The sequence below is a fragment of the Pseudophryne corroboree genome, unplaced genomic scaffold (genome assembly GCF_028390025.1).
Source record: "Pseudophryne corroboree isolate aPseCor3 unplaced genomic scaffold, aPseCor3.hap2 scaffold_2829, whole genome shotgun sequence".
NCBI lineage: Eukaryota > Metazoa > Chordata > Amphibia > Anura > Myobatrachidae > Pseudophryne > Pseudophryne corroboree.
Window position 1 is genome coordinate 24749 of NW_026969493.1, and position 6000 is coordinate 30748.

Consider the following 6000-nt stretch of genomic DNA (forward strand, 5'->3'; position numbering starts at 1 on the left):
GCCAGCAGCAGACTCTTGGAATTATTTCACTATTTATGAACTTTTCATGACACAATATGTGGCTGTGTGTGAAAGGGGAACACAAGCCAGCAGCTGGAAAACCACCACAATATCAATGAAATTGGAATGCTCAATACACATTTGGAATTTCACTAGCATTATTATACCCTAGATTACATGTGAGAGTTTGGTTTGAATTAAACTGATACAATAAGAGAATAACTGCAAGACAAACATCAATTAAGTCTTTATTGACAGTAATAAACAAATTGACAGTACACACCGTGTCATTAGAGGTCATACTACCCAATAATCAATTACAAGAACGGTGCACGACACATTGAGTACAATGTGTGTTTTTAACAATATATGTCACACTTTGTCTTGTCATGTGGTGTTGGTTTTAATATTTCCCAGTTATAGGCCTTTTAATAATACTAGATTAAAAGTTATATTTTATGTAACCATTGATTGTTTTTGTGGGCCACCTTAGACCAATTCTTTCCCTTCTTTTGTGAACAAGACTTAATTAGCACCTCAGTCAGTTTGATTTAACCATGTGCGCTGAGCCATGGATATACCTAAAACCTGGACTGTTGGGGTGCCTTGAGGACCACATTTGATAACCTCTGTACTTTGCTTTTTTAAATTAGAGCCTACTTGCCTGTTGCAAGATACATTTGTGCGTTTTCCAGACTTAGACCTTTGAGAAATCAGAGAGATCATTGCATTCAATGCGAATCGCGCATTTTAAACCCCCCCCCCCTCATCTCCCATGAACCATGAATCTCAGAATTTTGCAGAAATTGGGGTGGGGCTTGACTGCATCAGAGCCTGACCCCGCCCAACTGAGTGCCCAGCAGAGTCTCCTCCCCAGGCCTCTGGAAGTAGGCAGGTATGCAACAAATAAACCTACCAGCCCAATCTGAGAAAGCAGCGACCATTCTAGTGATGCCTACAAAATGCGCACGACTCTAGTGACGGATACACAATGCAGGAATAATTATTTTAACTAATATACAATGCAGGGACCATCCTAGTGCTCCATATACAATCCATGGACCATCCAAGTAACCAATATACCAGTGGTTCTCAAACTCGGTCCTCAGGATCCCACACATTGCATGTTTTGCAGGTAACCTTTTATATTCAGCAGCCTCTTTCATTTGCTTAAAACTAATCTTTCACTCCTATACTTTTTCTGTGTGATGCCCTGGGGTGGTTTAGCTGGGGTGGTCTGGGGGTGCTCTGCGTCCCGGACGTGAACCCCTGTAGTGTTAGGGACCTGTCCGATGAGGTCACCGTGAAGCAGGTGGGCAGGCTCATATACTGGCCAATATATGCCAAGAACCTCGAATATTATATTACGGTTATAATAATTTTAATGGTGTATGGTGCACCTGCACCCTTTGTTCCTAAGTTGTAGTACTACAGTACTTAGTCCCAGCAAGGTAGCACATCCCATTATAATAAGCCAGGGTGTGCAGTCCAGGGCCCGTTTCCACATAGTCTATATCATGTGTGTGTATACACACCTGAGGGATTGGGACAGCCCTCATTTCTGGATTAGCACCCCACCCACTGCCTCTCATGATTTTAAACAGGGAACCAGCACATTCTGACTGCACAAAAGACACAGGTATGATCCTTTTAATTATATACAAAGTCAGTTTGGGGGTGAGCTTTTGGGGCGTGGGGCTCCCTGTATTGCTCTGGCTGGGCCACCTTGGGGCATCACCACCTTACATTTACTTTTAACACTTATATCACATTGTGTTTGTTTTATATTTATGTCGCTTTCTTCACATATCTCTTACACTTATAACACTGCTCAGCTAAACTTCACATTCTGATACTTTACTGCTGTCCTCCTCTTTTCTTTTATATTCAGCAGCCTCTTCCATTTGCTTAACACTAATCTTTCACTCCTATCCTTTTTCTGTGTGATGCCCTGGGGTGGTTTAGCTGGGGTGGTCTGGGGGTGCTCTGCGTCCCGGAGGTGAACCCCTGTAGTGTTAGGGACCTGTCCGATGAGGTCACCGTGAAGCAGGTGGGCAGGCTCATATACTGGCCAATATATGCCAAGAACCTCGAATATTATATTACGGTTATAATAATTTTAATGGTGTATGGTGCACCTGCACCCTTTGTTCCTAAATTGTAGTACTACAGTACTTAGTCCCAGCAAGGTAGCACATCCCATTATAATAAGCCAGGGTGTGCAGTCCAGGGCCCGTTTCCACATAGTCTATATCATGTGTGTGTATACACACCTGAGGGATTGGGACAGCCCTCATTTCTGGATTAGCACCCCACCCACTGCCTCTCATGATTTTAAACAGGGAACCAGCACATTCTGACTGCACAAAAGACACAGGTATGATCCTTTTAATTATATACAAAGTCAGTTTGGGGGTGAGCTTTTGGGGCGTGGGGCTCCCTGTATTGCTCTGGCTGGGCCACCTTGGGGCATCACCACCTTACATTTACTTTTAACACTTATATCACATTGTGTTTGTTTTATATTTATGTCGCTTTCTTCACATATCTCTTACACTTATAACACTGCTCAGCTAAACTTCACATTCTGATACTTTACTGCTGTCCTCCTCTTTTCTTTTATATTCAGCAGCCTCTTTCATTTGCTTAACACTAATCTTTCACTCCTATCCTTTTTCTGTGTGATGCCCTGGGGTGGTTTAGCTGGGGTGGTCTGGGGGTGCTCTGCGTCCCGGAGGTGAACCCCTGTAGTGTTAGGGACCTGTCCGATGAGGTCACCGTGAAGCAGGTGGGCAGGCTCATATACTGGCCAATATATGCCAAGAACCTCGAATATTATATTACGGTTATAATAATTTTAATGGTGTATGGTGCACCTGCACCCTTTGTTCCTAAGTTGTAGTACTACAGTACTTAGTCCCAGCAAGGTAGCACATCCCATTATAATAAGCCAGGGTGTGCAGTCCAGGGCCCGTTTCCACATAGTCTATATCATGTGTGTGTATACACACCTGAGGGATTGGGACAGCCCTCATTTCTGGATTAGCACCCCACCCACTGCCTCTCATGATTTTAAACAGGGAACCAGCACATTCTGACTGCACAAAAGACACAGGTATGATCCTTTTAATTATATACAAAGTCAGTTTGGGGGTGAGCTTTTGGGGCGTGGGGCTCCCTGTATTGCTCTGGCTGGGCCACCTTGGGGCATCACCACCTTACATTTACTTTTAACACTTATATCACATTGTGTTTGTTTTATATTTATGTCGCTTTCTTCACATATCTCTTACACTTATAACACTGCTCAGCTAAACTTCACATTCTGATACTTTACTGCTGTCCTCCTCTTTTCTTTTATATTCAGCAGCCTCTTTCATTTGCTTAACACTAATCTTTCACTCCTATCCTTTTTCTGTGTGATGCCCTGGGGTGGTTTAGCTGGGGTGGTCTGGGGGTGCTCTGCGTCCCGGAGGTGAACCCCTGTAGTGTTAGGGACCTGTCCGATGAGGTCACCGTGAAGCAGGTGGGCAGGCTCATATACTGGCCAATATATGCCAAGAACCTCGAATATTATATTACGGTTATAATAATTTTAATGGTGTATGGTGCACCTGCACCCTTTGTTCCTAAGTTGTAGTACTACAGTACTTAGTCCCAGCAAGGTAGCACATCCCATTATAATAAGCCAGGGTGTGCAGTCCAGGGCCCGTTTCCACATAGTCTATATCATGTGTGTGTATACACACCTGAGGGATTGGGACAGCCCTCATTTCTGGATTAGCACCCCACCCACTGCCTCTCATGATTTTAAACAGGGAACCAGCACATTCTGACTGCACAAAAGACACAGGTATGATCCTTTTAATTATATACAAAGTCAGTTTGGGGGTGAGCTTTTGGGGCGTGGGGCTCCCTGTATTGCTCTGGCTGGGCCACCTTGGGGCATCACCACCTTACATTTACTTTTAACACTTATATCACATTGTGTTTGTTTTATATTTATGTCGCTTTCTTCACATATCTCTTACACTTATAACACTGCTCAGCTAAACTTCACATTCTGATACTTTACTGCTGTCCTCCTCTTTTCTTTTATATTCAGCAGCCTCTTTCATTTGCTTAACACTAATCTTTCACTCCTATCCTTTTTCTGTGTGATGCCCTGGGGTGGTTTAGCTGGGGTGGTCTGGGGGTGCTCTGCGTCCCGGAGGTGAACCCCTGTAGTGTTAGGGACCTGTCCGATGAGGTCACCGTGAAGCAGGTGGGCAGGCTCATATACTGGCCAATATATGCCAAGAACCTCGAATATTATATTACGGTTATAATAATTTTAATGGTGTGTGGTGCACCTGCACCCTTTGTTCCTAAGTTGTAGTACTACAGTACTTAGTCCCAGCAAGGTAGCACATCCCATTATAATAAGCCAGGGTGTGCAGTCCAGGGCCCGTTTCCACATAGTCTATATCATGTGTGTGTATACACACCTGAGGGATTGGGACAGCCCTCATTTCTGGATTAGCACCCCACCCACTGCCTCTCATGATTTTAAACAGGGAACCAGCACATTCTGACTGCACAAAAGACACAGGTATGATCCTTTTAATTATATACAAAGTCAGTTTGGGGGTGAGCTTTTGGGGCGTGGGGCTCCCTGTATTGCTCTGGCTGGGCCACCTTGGGGCATCACCACCTTACATTTACTTTTAACACTTATATCACATTGTGTTTGTTTTATATTTATGTCGCTTTCTTCACATATCTCTTACACTTATAACACTGCTCAGCTAAACTTCACATTCTGATACTTTACTGCTGTCCTCCTCTTTTCTTTTATATTCAGCAGCCTCTTTCATTTGCTTAACACTAATCTTTCACTCCTATCCTTTTTCTGTGTGATGCCCTGGGGTGGTTTAGCTGGGGTGGTCTGGGGGTGCTCTGCGTCCCGGAGGTGAACCCCTGTAGTGTTAGGGACCTGTCCGATGAGGTCACAGTGAGGCAGGTGGGCAGGCTCATATACTGGCCAATATATGCCAAGAACCTCGAATATTATATTACGGTTATAATAATTTTAATGGTGTATGGTGCACCTGCACCCTTTGTTCCTAAGTTGTAGTACTACAGTACTTAGTCCCAGCAAGGTAGCACATCCCATTATAATAAGCCAGGGTGTGCAGTCCAGGGCCCGTTTCCACATGTTTTGCAGGTAACCCAGCAGGTGCACAGGTTTATTAATTACTCACTGGCACATTGTAAAAGGTCCACAGGTGGAGCTAATTATTTAACTTGCGATTCTGTGAGGAGACCTGCAAAACATGCACCGTTTGGGGTCCTGAGGACCGAGTTTGAGAACCTGTGCAATATACAATACAGGGACCATACTAGTGACCCCCAAAGACAATCCAGGGTCCGTCCTAGTGATCCATATACAATCCAGGGACCATCCAAGGAACCAATATACAATACAGGGACCATAATAGTGACCCCCAAAGACAATCCAGGGTCCATCCTAGTGATCCATATAAAATCCAGGGACCATCCTAGTAACCAATATACAATACAGGTACCATCCTAGGGACCCATATACAATCCAGGGACCATCCAAGTAACCAATATACAATACAGGGACCATCCTAGTGACCCATATACAATCCAGGGACCATCCAAGTAACCAATATACAATCCAGGGACCATCCAAGTGACCCATGTATAATACAGGTACCATCCGAGTAACCAATATACAATACAGAGACCATCCTAGTAACCCATATACAATACAGGGACCATCCTAGTGACCCATATACAAAACAGGAACCATCCTTGTGACCCATGTACAATACAGGTACCATCCTAATGACCCATATACAATACAGAGACCATCCTAGTGACTCATATACAAGGACCATCCTAGTAACCCATATACAATACAGCGACCATCCTAGTGACCCAAAGACAATCCAGGCTCCATCCTAGTGACCCATATACAATCCAGGGACCATC